This window comes from Drosophila navojoa, chromosome 2 (genome assembly GCF_054131105.1).
Source record: "Drosophila navojoa isolate 15081-1374.11 chromosome 2, UAZ_NAV_1.0, whole genome shotgun sequence".
NCBI lineage: Eukaryota > Metazoa > Arthropoda > Insecta > Diptera > Drosophilidae > Drosophila > Drosophila navojoa.
Window position 1 is genome coordinate 5,357,145 of NC_142890.1, and position 14,470 is coordinate 5,371,614.

Here is a 14,470-nt window from a genome sequence, read left to right on the forward strand (position 1 = left end):
CTTTAGGCAGTTTTCATTTAGGGTATTCCTTTGCTTAAAGGCAATTTAGCTGAACACATGAATAAAATGTAAGATTAAATGTGGTGATACTTTCAGAAGAGGTTTTACTGCATTAAATGTATATAAGGAATATCAATAATTGGAATTCTTAAAAGAATTTTTTAATTAAGTTCTTTCTTATAAAAATTCTTTAGTTGGGTTTCGGCTCATTTTAATTTAGACTATAAAAATTAATTAAAATCTTTAGCACATATATATTCAATTGAAGAATCCATGTCTAAAATACAAGATCTTTCTAAATATATACAACAGCATTTTGTTAATATATATATCTACTTAATCTGTCAGAACATTTTTCAAAATTATGAAAATAGGAACGACAAAAAAAGATAATTTCTAAGTATTCGAAAACATATTTAATAGGAATTTAAAAAGTTTATTTATGACCCATACTATTTCGAATATTTAAAAGAAATATCAATTGCTTAGTTGCTTGACATAGACATCCATATTTCTGTAGGATTTTACATTTATTGAGTAAATTAAAAGTCAATTTAACGATTTCCTTTTAACTTTAAACTTTAACGAGTTTTACAACAAATGTCTACAGAATTATATTATATTATATTGTATTTTATTATAGAGATTAATTTTAGTTACACTTAGGTTATTTAATTAATTGTACGTGTTCATGATCTTTTCACTTCGTGTGATCTCTATTTCACTTCTGTTCTTCTTTATCTTATTCGGTACTTTTACTTAGCGACACTTGATTCTGTTGTACGTCTTAGCTGCTTGACGGCTGCCTCACGACTCTTCGTCGACGACTGCATAACGACTCTTCTTCTTCTAAGAACGACTCTTGATCTAGTTCAAAAACTAACGTTTACTCCGATTCCCTGCGGTTCATCTGCCAGGGGTGTTGCAATTTTTACGAATCCCACATTCGGCCCTCCTGACAAGTCCTTCGACCCGAAGGAGTCCCACATTTTCATATACTCCGCTACTGTTGTTGTTCTACGTGGTCCTTCTCCGATTCCTACCTTTTCCACCTCATATCTGCCGTGATCTTTCTTTTCTAGTATCTTATACGGTCCTAAATACTTCCCTTTCAATTTTAAACCTGTGCCATATTGGGTGCGTCTAATAGCTACTAAATCATTAATATTGTATTGAGTTTCTGCCTTCCTCCTCAGATTGTAAGTTCTTTTGTTTTCTTCCTGTAACTTCTGTATATTTTCTCGAGCTCGGTTCCGTACTTCAGATCGCTCATCATTTAACTCATCGATTAAGCTTTGATCCATTAATTTCTTCAATTCGAGATCGTCAGGCAAACGCATCTCCAGGCCTGTTAGGATTCTAAAAGGAGACACTTTAGTGCTTCTTGGTGCCGTGTTATTAATTACTTGCTGGACTCTCGCGAGATGCTTGTACCAGCCTCCAGGACAATCGTGACTTAACTTGGAAAGCATTGGTACGATTATCTTATGCATTCTTTCTACCTGACCATTCCCGCGAGGTACACCGGTAGCTATTTGCATGTGTACAATTCTATGCTTTTGACAATAATCTTTAAAGATGTGCGAAGTATACGCCGTTCCTCTATCTGATACTATTCGCTCAGGGTTTCCAAACACAGAAGCTTGCCTTTCTAAACATGAAATAACTTCGTCAACACCTGTACTACGAGTTGGGTATAGCCATACAAACTTTGAAAAAGCATCTACCACGACCAGAATGTGGTTATAACGTTTGTTAGTCGACTCCATTGGCCCGACGTGATCAATATGATAAGTACATAACGGTCTATCACCTTTATCAATCGAGTACAAAAACCCTTCTCTCTTTCCACTCTTGGCATTCATGATTATGCACTCTATACAGTTTCCAACAATGCTAACTATTTTCTCTTTTGATTTCGGAATGAAATAATCTCTTTCAACTAGATCCTGAGTTTTTGCGGCTGAAAAATGTCCCTGCCTATGTGCAATCTGTATGATTTCGACTTCCATCTGTGCCGGAACAACAATTAGTCTACGGTTTGGATCTTTAAACAATATTCCATTTTCTATGTAAAAGTCTTCATACCTTCGTTTTTCCACAATGCTTCTTATAATCTTAGTCCACTCATCTCTTAGTTGTGCTTCTTTTAACCGATGCAGTAAACTATCACTTAGCATGTAACATGATACACGACTCAGCGCATCAACATGACGCATTTTTGATCCAGAACGATGCTCAATTTTATAATCAAAATCTTGTAAGTACATTGCCCACCTAGCTACTCGCAAAGGAACATCTTTCTTTTTCATGGCCATTGTAAATGCATTACAATCGGTTACAATCTTGAACTTAATGCCTAGCACATACACACGCCACTTCCTCAAAGCACACATGACGGCTAAAACTTCTAGTTCATAAGAGTCATACTTTTCTTCAGCTTCACTAGTCTTCCGGCTCATGTACTGAACGGGATGAAACAAACAATCTTCGGGGTCTCTTTGTAATAATACTCCCCTATATCCATACTTGCTTGCATCTGTATGAATCTCCGTTTCAAACTTCGGATTGTACAATTTCAACACTGGTCCATTTGACAACGCTGCTTTTAACTGTTCAAATGCAATATGCTCTAATTCCTCAAATTTAAAGGCTACATCCTTCCGTAATAGATCAGTTAGCGGCTTCGCTATTACTGCATATCCTTCGACAAATTTTCGAAAATAAGATGTGAGCCCTAGAAATCGCTGGATAGCTTTCCTATTCTGTGGCACTGGAAAATTTGATACAGCTTGTGTCTTCTCCTTACTTGGACTTATTGTACCCTTTTGTATAATATATCCTAAAAAATTTACTCTTTCTTGCAATAGCTGACACTTCGACCAATTTATACGTAAACCACTTTTCTCTGCAACACTCAGTACCTTCTTGAGCTTCATCAGGCCCTCATCAAAATTAACACTCGGAATGATGACATCATCCATGTAAACGACGGCCTCATTATTCTGAATTAGTTCGCTCATAACTGACATTATGAATCTAGTAAAGACTGCTGGGGAATTCGAAATTCCAAAAGGTACATAAAGAAATTCATACTGCCCCTTCTGAGTTACAAACGAAGTGTACTTCTGCGAACCTGGTTCAACTGGAACATGGAAAAATCCATTAATCAAGTCTAATGTAGTGAATACCGACGCTTCTTGCAACTTATCTATCACCCATTCCATATTCGGCATTGGAAAATTATCTCTAATCACTTTCTCATTCAATTTTCGGTAATCGCAGCATAAGCGCTTTTTACCATTTTTCTTAGCAACTAAGACAATTGGAGAGGCATATTCTGAAACACTAGGCTTAATAATTTTCTCTGCTAACCACTCCTTTATTTGTTTATCGACGATCTCCTGATCGCACTCCGCCATTCGTCTCGGATGTTGATACACCGGCAAATCGTCAGTTAACAAAATTTTCATCTCAATCGGGGAGCTTGGCTTTTTTATCGGATGATAAGAATCTACTATTCGTCTCACGTCTTCTTGTTGTGATTTAGTCAAGTGTGGCAACTCTAAGTCTATTGTCTCACCATCTTGATCCAAACTAAGCATACACATGTTTTTAAACTCACTTAGCGCTGTTGAGCAAGAACTACTTTCAACGGATACTTTAGATTTTAATATGGTTCCACCTTCAGTCACTACTAAATCGACACACTTTAGAATTGTTCGGCCAAGAATGGCCTCGAAAACGATATCCTTGTCTGGTACCACATGAAATTCGATATTTATCTTTATATCGTCTATTTTTACTTCTACTACGCAGCTTCCAAATGTCAAAATCTGACCATCACCTATACCATTCAAAGATTTACCAGGGCCAGACAATTCTCTTATTCCTAACTTCTGATATACGCGCTTTTGCATAAGACACAGATCAGCTCCAGTATCGACTAAGCCTTGCCAAATCACTGCACCACAAACTATATCCTTCAGTTCTAATCCAGAAGGCGTGAATGTACTCGACATCGTTTCGATTGAATTGCTTTCATTAACGAGATTTGCTGATTTCTTTGGTTCATTTACAATTTCACCTTTGCATTGTGCTGCACGGTGTCCTGGCTTACCGCATTTAAAACAGCAGAACTCTTTCTTAAGACAATCTTTCAGGATATGCGAGTCAGCTCCGCATTTAAAACATTTTACAGCTTTTTTTTCTGGAAAATCTCTTTTGACTGCCTTATTTCTTGCTATGAACGTATTAGGCGTTGAATTACAGAACTTCTGATAACTCTCTATCTGTACTTTTAACTGTTTAATTGATCGAGCTTGGTACAAAAGTGTCTTATTTATCCGAGAATCTGGTATCCCTTCAACAAAATACTCGATCAAACTCTCCTCATCTAAATCAATATTCTTTGCTATTTCCATCAAGGCATACAAATATTCTTGAAGTGTCTCACCTTTCTTCACCTGTCTCTTTCTCAACCTTCTGTGGATTTCTGCCGATGTGACTTTTACTTCGAATTCACTGATCAAGACTGTTTTCAATTTTTCCCAGTTATTTATACCCTTCTGACTGCGGATAAACAACTTAGCAGCACCATCAAGTAATTGTTTTGCATACACGAACAACTGTAATTCTGACCACTGAACTGTAACTGCACATTCTTCGACTTCAGAGACCCACTGTTCTACATCCATTGAGCTTGAGCCATCAAACTTATTTACACTATCTTCGACATCTTTAAGTGTAAACCACGATCTGCTTTGCTCAATATTACGCGACAACGGAACTATATTTACTGCTTCATCATCTGAGTCCTCTTCCTCTATTCCCAGACCATAATGTTCTAATAGCCTGTTCTGCAATTCTACTTTGCGTCCAGCCGTGCTCAATTGCAATTCTTCTAATTTACTTCTCAATTGGCCAACAACAAGCCCTAAAATCTCGCTTCGTTCCATTTTGCCGCTATTTATCAGTTTACTTAAACTATAAATTTCGACTTCTAGCTTTTCGTTATTTAAATTGTTCAGCAGCCCAATCAGCTATGAATTTGCATATAATCGATTATGTTGTGTTAGGTGACGCTAGAATAATAATCGATTCTGTTATGTTAAGTAACGCTTCTAACTTTTCTCGCTTACAATTAATCGTTGCTATGGCCTTAGAGCTTCTACTTCTGCTACACAATTTATTGATACATACAAACTTTTTGTCATGCAACCACTTAAAAGTTCGTTATGCACCAATTCTTCTTCTTCTCTCACTGCTCGATCACAGCTCATCCAGCTTCTATGACCCTGTGTACGATTCCCTCGACGCACTTCGTCTAGCGCACAGACACCTGACATGCGCTCTTGATCAACTGCGTCCAGTTTTTCTATCCACCTGATAGTCCGCCTGTGATTCCAACGATGAATCTCAGTTCCACCTTCTGTGTTGATCTTAGCGCACAGCCACCTGACTTGCGCTCTTGATCAACTGCGTCCAGTTTTTCTATCCACCTGATAGTCCGCCTGTGATTCCAACGATGAATCTCAGTTCCACCTTCTGTGTTGATCTTAGCGCACAGCCACCTGACTTGCGCTCTTGATCAACTGCGTCCCACGACGAATCTCAGTTCAACCTTTGCGTAATTGATCTTAGCGAACAGCCACCTTGCTTACGCTCTCGATCGACTACGTCCAACGACGAATTTCACCAGCAACTTAAAGTAGTTAATCGTAACGCACAGCCACCTAGCTTACGTTCTTGATTAACTTCGTCTCGTTACGCACCAGCTCATCCGCCTACGTATCAGCAGAATTCTTACGTCGTTGCATGTACTTTTCTTCTTTGTCTTTTCCTCTTTCTGCTTGCGCGCGTCGCTTTCCCAGAAAAGTGAATTTCATCAGAATTTGCAATCGTCACTGAGCGTCTCTTTTTGTCTCGCTCGCACCTTCGCAATAATTGTTCATTTCTCACTTTTCAGCAGCTTCGTCTTTCGTGTTTTAATTAATTAAATTGTTTAAAGTGTAACTTGGACCAATCCCGGTTGAGCCCCCAATTTGTAGGATTTTACATTTATTGAGTAAATTAAAAGTCAATTTAACGATTTCCTTTTAACTTTAAACTTTAACGAGTTTTACAACAAATGTCTACAGAATTATATTATATTATATTGTATTTTATTATAGAGATTAATTTTAGTTACACTTAGGTTATTTAATTAATTGTACGTGTTCATGATCTTTTCACTTCGTGTGATCTCTATTTCACTTCTGTTCTTCTTTATCTTATTCGGTACTTTTACTTAGCGACACTTGATTCTGTTGTACGTCTTAGCTGCTTGACGGCTGCCTCACGACTCTTCGTCGACGACTGCATAACGACTCTTCTTCTTCTAAGAACGACTCTTGATCTAGTTCAAAAACTAACGTTTACTCCGATTCCCTGCGGTTCATCTGCCAGGGGTGTTGCAATTTTTACGAATCCCACATTTCTATATATAAATTTGAGTTATATATATATGCATACATATATATCTAGTTATATTTAGGTTATTTTATTGCAAGGAAAATTAAGGAAAATTTAAATTGTCATCATAATTTCGAGCCCTTAGCAGCTTACGTCTAAATTTGGCGACAACTCCTCAGGCTTTCATGTTTTACATAGTTTGCGTGTTTTCCTACTTCTGCTTTACAGTTATCTGCCTCCACTTCCCACACCCATTCGCGCTCCCTCTGACAGACGTTAGATATCCTGTAGTCCTGCCGGAGCCACGCACATTATCATTTTAATAACTGGCGATGTGAAGAGCGAGCGAAATGCGCATACGGGTTGGAGTACAGTTAGGGTTCCGGGTACGGATATGGCTTCCGTCTTTTGCCATTGCCCACTTTTGCTGTTGTTGTTGTCTTGCGTAATTTGCAATTACGTACAAAACTTTGCCGCGACAGCAGCCTAGGACAACAACAATGACAACGAGTTGGGAGTTGTTTGTGTGTGCGATAAGATAAAGCAATCGACAGGACCGCAAGGCTAGGCGAAAAGGATAATGCGAGGGAATTGTAAATGAAATAAAAGAAATAGACGAGCAAATAAACAATTGACATAGCAAATAAGAAACTTCACAAGAAAACAAATAAAAAAAAAAAAAAGAAAAGGAAAAGAACAAGAAATGAAAAGCGAGCAAAGTGCAAAACGAAATGGGCTGCAAAATGTGTGTTCCGGCCCAAGGCAACGCCTTCAAGCGAAATTGACGTAATTCTTGCAGGAAGCGGCCAGCGCAAAGATAACTGCAATGGCTAACATAAAATAACTGTAATGCGTACACGTGCCCAGCGCTCAATCATTGTATTCCAATCTCATGCTCACACGTTCGCTCTCCCTCTCTCTCTCTGTCTTTCTCACACACTCGCACACATAACAACAACCGTTGCCCACGCACAAAAGCAAACGCATACACACACATACACATCAACACACATACATACAGGTGTGCGGCTGGCGTCGGCGTCAGCTGTTCGGCTGCAGCGAACACATTCTCTTACCCAGGCTCCAGGCCCGGGCACAACGCCACAAAATTCACTCAATTGCACAAAGCTTGCTCAGCCTGCAGCCTACTTTTAGGCTCGACCGAAGGAGAGAGCGAGAGAGAGAGAGAGAGAGCGCGCGCGAGAGTGAGCGCGTTTGTGAGTGTCATGCCGCTCTCTGTGCTGTCGCAGAGCATGCGGCCTATGCGAGACCTTGAACTCGAATTTTTTCCGTTATTTTTTTTATTATTTTGCTTTTGCTTTTTATTTTTTTGTTGTTGTCAGCTTTGGCTTTCGCTTTCGTTGAGCGTTCGGCTGGTGTTATGTAACACGCGCTGGAGAGCATTTAGGCTGTGCAAAGGCCATGGAAATTGAGCGCAAGCAAAACTTTCACTTTCAGCAGTCAACGACACGCGAGAGAGCGACTACTACTCTGTGTGTCTGCTGGACAGAGAGAGACAGTGTGTGTGTGTGTGTGTGTGAGTGAGAGGGAGCGAGGAAGCGTCGTTATAGTACACACGAAAAGAATGTATGAAAATGTGCGACGCAATAATTCGATAGGCAGCAAAACATATGATTTCACGTTTGTTGATGTTGTTCATGTTGCTGTTGTTGTTGCTATTATTATTGTTGTAGCTGTTGTTGTTGTTCCTCAATGAAGACGTCATCAACAGCGCTGAACAAACAAAATAATTTGCTTTGTAATCCAGCGTGTCAGAGGGCAAGGTAAATTTGATCACTTCAAGCTGGGCCAATGAAAATTTTGTTTGCCAGCTCAATCAGAATAATTAGCATGAAAGAGAAGAAGTGAAATTTAAGATACAAATTGCAAGCACACACACACACACACACGTGCTTAGAGTTATATTCATATAGGAAGTAGCCAAAGAGAGAGCGAGAGTGAGAGAGAGTGTGGGAGCGCGCGCCCATAAAAGGGCAAACAGGCGCCTAAAAATAGCCCAAAAACGAATTGAGCCATAAAATCATAAGCGTGGGCGCTTATGTATGTAATAAAGCTGTTGTTGTTGTTGTTGCTGTAATTATTACTGTTGGCGCCGCAACTTTAAAAATATTTATGTAAACAGCATTCGCAATTCTTTTGAGCTACAATTGCGGCAAAAATGTTCCGTAATATGTGTATATATCCTGCGGCGTTTTGGCGTAGGCTGCCATCAGGTACACACACACACACACACACACACACACATATTTATATACCCAAACAGTTTTATATAAGCACACACCTACACACATAAACACACTCACACATTTCGAGTGTCAAGCACCGCCTGACTTCTGTCTACTTTTTCCCTGCTTTTACTTTTACGAAACGAAAATAAACAAAATGCGAGGCATGAGGACGTTCTCATACTCTGAGACATGGAACTTAGTGAGTTGAGTCATGGTAATTGTATATAGAATATATATAAATTATATAAATATATATCTAAATAATAAATAATCAAAATCTATATCTACACATTTATGTATAGAATATAAATAAAAACTAAGTAAACAGATTTAAAATAGTATTTTCTTGTATTTAAAGGCTGCTACAAACCATCGTAAGAAATTTGCTGCTACTGATAAAAATATTTCCATTTATAATAATCTCAATATATTAAATCGCATTCATTGTTGATTTTAAAATATCGAGTCTCGATTATTTATACCCCGTTAAAGCAAAAATCGCGATAAATTGAAAAAATTCTATTCCCTTGAAACGAAATTGTTATCGATAATTCAAGATGATTTGAATTTCTGTGTCAATCGAAAAACAAAATATCCTCTTGCCCTTTCGATTTATTGGGACTCGCCTATATTTATTTATCATTTTGTTTATATATTTTTAACTTATTTAATTGTTTTTCAAATATATGTATTTTTATACCCATTGAGCCCATTAAAAATGGGAAATCAGGGCATTATGATATTGCTAAAATGTATGTAATATATAGAAAGAGGCGTGGTAACGATTGTATATTCGACAACCTCAGTCGACATATCCGCATGTCCGCCCGTATAATTGCTATATATGGAATGTATACTAAAATAAACAAATCTAATCCAATAATTATAAAGAATTCCGCCCCACCATAAAATGCTGTTTAAAGATTAAGGTATAGGGATTTTACTGTAATATATATAGTACATATAATAGATGATCTCAACTTTGTCTACGCTCAGGCAGCGTTACATCTTTCGTAACACATTCATAGTACTCGCTAGGGCACTCAAACCACCACCACTACCAGGAGAAACCATCCCCAATCTGTACCTAAGGCTACCTTGCCTCGATTTCAGTTTCTTTTCAGCTTTTAAGTGTCAATTACATTGACGTTTATTCAAATATGCGTTGCCAGGATATATTTTGACATTGCCATTGGCATTTGAATATGGAATAAGCGGCAGAAAGTCGAGGCAGCCACAGCCACAGTCACAACACGTGCGTGCCACAGACCGTTGGCTTGTGTATGTCCTTGCGCCCCCTCCACGCCATCCCACTTCCCGCTCCCCACCATCCATCATCCTGCATCGTTGCGTGTGAAGAACTCCTCAAGTTGTGATTTTGTGCGGATTTATCGGGTTTTATTGTGCGTATCCCAAAGACCTTGGCATTTCCAACACAGATATGTTAATGTATGTATGTACGTATATGTAGAGAAGAGAGAAACATAAACTTTTAAGAGCCATTGCTGAATTGGCTGGCCTTAGATTGTAATTTTTTCAGTTTACATCATTTTTGTGTTTAATATCCAAATTTTAGTATTTTAGAATAAAGCATGCGCTAGCTTATTTATTTTGCATTACAGCGCGCATAAATTGCGAATTCTTTGCGTCTTCCTCTTTTAACAGCCATCAAAAATCTGCGCTACGCTTTATGGCCAATGGCAATGGCCCAATGGCTGGGGAAAATCCCATTTTGGGACATGCTGCGCTATCAGCGTCAGCAACAGGCCAATCAAAATGCAATTTCCTAACGCACACAAACACACACACACACACACACATGTGTGTGTGTTTGTGTAGATGTGTGTGTGAGCATCTTTTGATGTCCGCACTGAACAGGTGGATCCTATGTAAATGCTGGTCACATTTGCAAAGATTTTTGACTGATTCCTCGAGTTTCGTACGGTTTTTCCCTTCAATTACAGCCAGATTTCTCAGCTGAATATTCGCCATATCATCTAAATGCAAACAAGCTGACTTCGCTCTCAGCTGCTGCTGCCCCACATGGCGTCTATGAATTTGTCATTTGCTATCGACTGACTGCTAAACGAAGTCCCAGCTCTACCTCTGACTCTACCTCTACCATCGCCCTCGCTTCACGCATACGCATTACGCATCACGCATACGCACCGTTGGCCCGTCGGCTGTCACAAAATGTTGTTGGCGTTGCTCAACTTCATCAAAATAGAATCAGCTGCGTCGCTGATAAGCAAACATTTAAGTACACACACATAAATACTCGTACCACAGACCCCATTGTCGCCTAAAAGGCTGCTACATTATGAATGCCGCGACAACTCAACCGAATTTGGCTGAGCGCGTGAGTGCGTGAGTGCGTGAGCACGAGAGATATTTGAAAATCAAATATTAGCAAAGAAACGTAATGAATATGTATTGCAAAATATTTATTTAAATATTCCTTTTATTTAGTTGAAAAAATTGTCAAATATTTGCCAGCAACAAATCATTTTTCGTGTTTCGTGCGTGAGCGTACTTAAAAAGAGCTTCCCGATTTATCTTAAATTGTGTTAATCAATTAAGTTTGCACATCTCATGAGCATTCAAAATCATCAAACAGCAAAAGTCTCTAGAGATTCGTGCGCGGGCGTGAGTCGTGAGCAACGCAATTAACGATAGCACAAGCATTTATCTATGATTTATGAATGTCAGATGTGATTTCTTTTTCATCTAACACATTGAAATTTGTGTGTTAATTATGATTTAAAATTTGGGTCAGATATCGATAAGCAGCGACAGCGATAGGCATTGAATTATATATAAGCAAATATCGTATACTCATATAAGTAATATGATTATATAATTTATATATACTTATTAGAATATAAGAAGTTCATATATGAAAAATATTATAGAGTATCATAATCGATTTATTTAACTGCATCACTTCAATTATCGATAGTATTTAAAACTACTATTGCTCTGTCTCACCTCTATTTGGCTCACTCCCATCTCTAGTCCCGCCTGAAATCAAATGAAAGGCCAACTAGAAGGCAAAAGTTTTAGGCACACGGCGCAGCGGGAGTGTGAAAAGCAAGAAGTGAGAGTCTGCCAGGCGACGGCAGTGCCCGACTAGAAGATACCCTAACTCCAGCGCACGCAAAACTTATTGATCCATTGAAACTACTTTTGACACGATACGACTATTGTTTCTGATTGACTCTATATACAACTACAAATTACATGTGTACGAGTAAAGACTCTATATACACTTTCCAAGGGGTATTCAGAGAGCAGCGCGCTAACAAGTGCGAAAGTGAGAGAATGACATAAAAGAGAATGAAAGCCTGTTAAAGTTGAGCCGTGCTGTAAGGCGTAAACTTACGCACGTGTGTTCAATGTCAATGTGTGTGTGTGTGTGTTGGTGTATGTGTGTGAGGCTGATTTTGTGTGCGTGTTTGCCTGCTTTAGTAAATAAACCAAAATGGCAGCCACGGGCGGTATTTATATGCACAAACAAACATACACACACACAAACACACACACAGACACACACACACTCACACACACAGACACACACACACACACAGAGCTTTGTTAAAGAGTTGACTGTGTATTTACTGTTAATTAACCTGACGTCAGTCGCTTGGCATTGGTCAGCCGTCTCCGCTTGTTAACCAATTCGAACGGATATCCTGTGCTCCTCCATTGGCCTCCAGTTGACTCAAAGACTTTCGCCTCGAGCACTTGGCTATTTGCATATGTACATAATAGAGAGGCCATAGTTTTGCTTTTTGTTAAATAACTTATTCACTTAGCCGTATTAATGCCGCAGCATTAGAAGGGTTCCTCAATTGCATAGCCACAGAGACACACACACACACACACAGAGACACACAAATTACGCATACGCCTCGTTGCTTACGTGAAATGCCTTAGCTAGAGCCTGGACATTCTCATCATACAAACTAGAGCAAAAGTTGATTGATTTAACTTTTATTGTTGTGTAAGATAGCAGCAAACGGAACTCGTCATATGCGAGGCGTAAGGCGAGAGCGGATCGAAAAGTTTGCTCTTATTATACAGTACATATATTATATATGAGCTGTTCTTTTATTTTGTTTAGCTAGTTAATGTTGTTTGTTATCTATTTGTTGCATGAAACATATCGAACATATAACATATCGAAACATAACATATCGAAAGCACTTGATAAGCGCTAATGATAATATTATGCTGCTATTCGTGTAGACCGTTTATCGAGTCTAGTTGAAATTTGTTTCATTTGCTGAGAGATAAACAGACTGATAAAAGAATTACTTTAAGGTTTGTAAACGGCTGCACATAATAATAAACACTAAATACGGTCTGTATAATACCTCTTAATACTATTTAGTATACCGAGAAAATATGCTGAGCTATAAGGCTTTACTAAGGCGTATCTTTATCATGAAAATCTTTAAAAATATATATATATTTTTTTTAATTCCACTCAGAATATCTTAAAAACTATTTTATTTTATTTTTTTTTTTTTATTCGAATCACAGTAGTGAAAAATCGATGAAATTGGAGTAAGAATATATCTTTTATTTAATTTTAAAAATAGATCTCCAGTTTTCACTTATTTTCCTCAAGTGTGTAAATCAAGTGAATTTAATATAACTCTTCTTTATTAAATAAAATTTGTAATTTCTTTTCTTTTGTCATATTAACTAATGATTATTTATGCATTATGATATATATTATTAAATATGCATTATTAAAGATATCATTATATATGCATTCTTATTATTATATATGCATTTATATATACATTAAAAGTGTATATCTAGGCAATATAATTCAAATTAGTTATTGGGCAACCCTCGCAGTTAGCATTCTACGTGATGCTGCGCTGGCTACGTGACTAGATAAGCCTATTAAGAGGCATTCTTTAGCAGCCAGCGAGGCCAAAGGTCCAAAAATGCGTAAAACATGCAATTCGACAGCAGCAAAAGACAAAGGGAGAGAGAGAGGGAGGGATGGAGTAAGAGTGAGAGAGAGAGAGAGAGCAGGCGTGTGCTTATGTTGGGGTAATTGTGTGGCCATAAATCTTAAGTCCGCGCCTATATTGGCTTATTGCAAAAATCCCCCAGCTTTAGCCATTTAGTACACATCAAATTAAAGCAAAAGAGAGTTGGGAAATAAAATATAAAAAAATAATACATGATGCGTTAATTCCTGCCCGAAAAGTAAAACTCTCTTGCTGTCTCCCTGTATATGTGCGTGTAAAAAATCGATTGATTTGAAAGCAGGAGAAAAAAAAGCAATTAAGGTCAATGCTGGGCTGCGCTGTGTGCGTTGTTGTCCTGCTTGGATGGGTCGTAACTACCTCAACTTTTTCAATTTGCCTTTGTTCAGCGCCCACATGGAGCAACCGAGCAAAGTTATCGCTCGGAAGAAATCGAAATTAGCCCCAAGGAACAAGGAAGAAAGTTGCGGCCAGGCCAGGTTAAACACACTGGGAATGAGCTGGGCTCGATAAAAATTCAAATAGCACAAACCAAAATCAAACCCAAAAAAAAAAAAAAAGGAAAATAAGGAAAATAAAAAGTGCCAAACAGCAAAAGGACACAAACTTTGGCCAGGAGCACATTGTGCAGCGAAGGATGCTAAAGATACCAGCAGGCAGAAAGGGATAAAAACAAGTAACATGATAAAGGCCCACAACCGTTTTGGCCAGCAAACAAAAATGTTGCTTGATTGAATTTCTGTGGGTTCATCAGGTTGC

General features: G+C 38.3%; 2 protein-coding genes and 1 long non-coding RNA gene across 4 annotated transcripts in view; 1 reads left to right on the plus strand and 2 right to left on the minus strand.

Annotated features, from left to right (window-relative positions):
- Positions 1-14,470, minus strand: part of sima (HIF-1 transcription factor component sima) — a 109,579-nt gene that overhangs the window by 45,061 nt on the left and 50,048 nt on the right. The window lies entirely within an intron of this gene.
- LOC149092078 (uncharacterized) lies at positions 613-5,782 on the minus strand. The gene is made up of 2 exons (XR_016197427.1): positions 5,736-5,782; positions 613-5,654 (listed from the first exon to the last, which is right to left on the minus strand). It is a non-coding gene; the product is annotated as an uncharacterized LOC149092078 (long non-coding RNA).
- The window catches only part of LOC108649179 (sex-regulated protein janus-B), an 83,044-nt gene continuing 75,702 nt past the window's right edge, over positions 7,129-14,470 (plus strand). The window contains exon 1 of the mRNA XM_089264473.1: positions 7,129-7,140. The gene's annotated coding sequence lies outside the window, so the exon portion shown is untranslated. The remainder of the gene's footprint in view (positions 7,141-14,470) is intronic.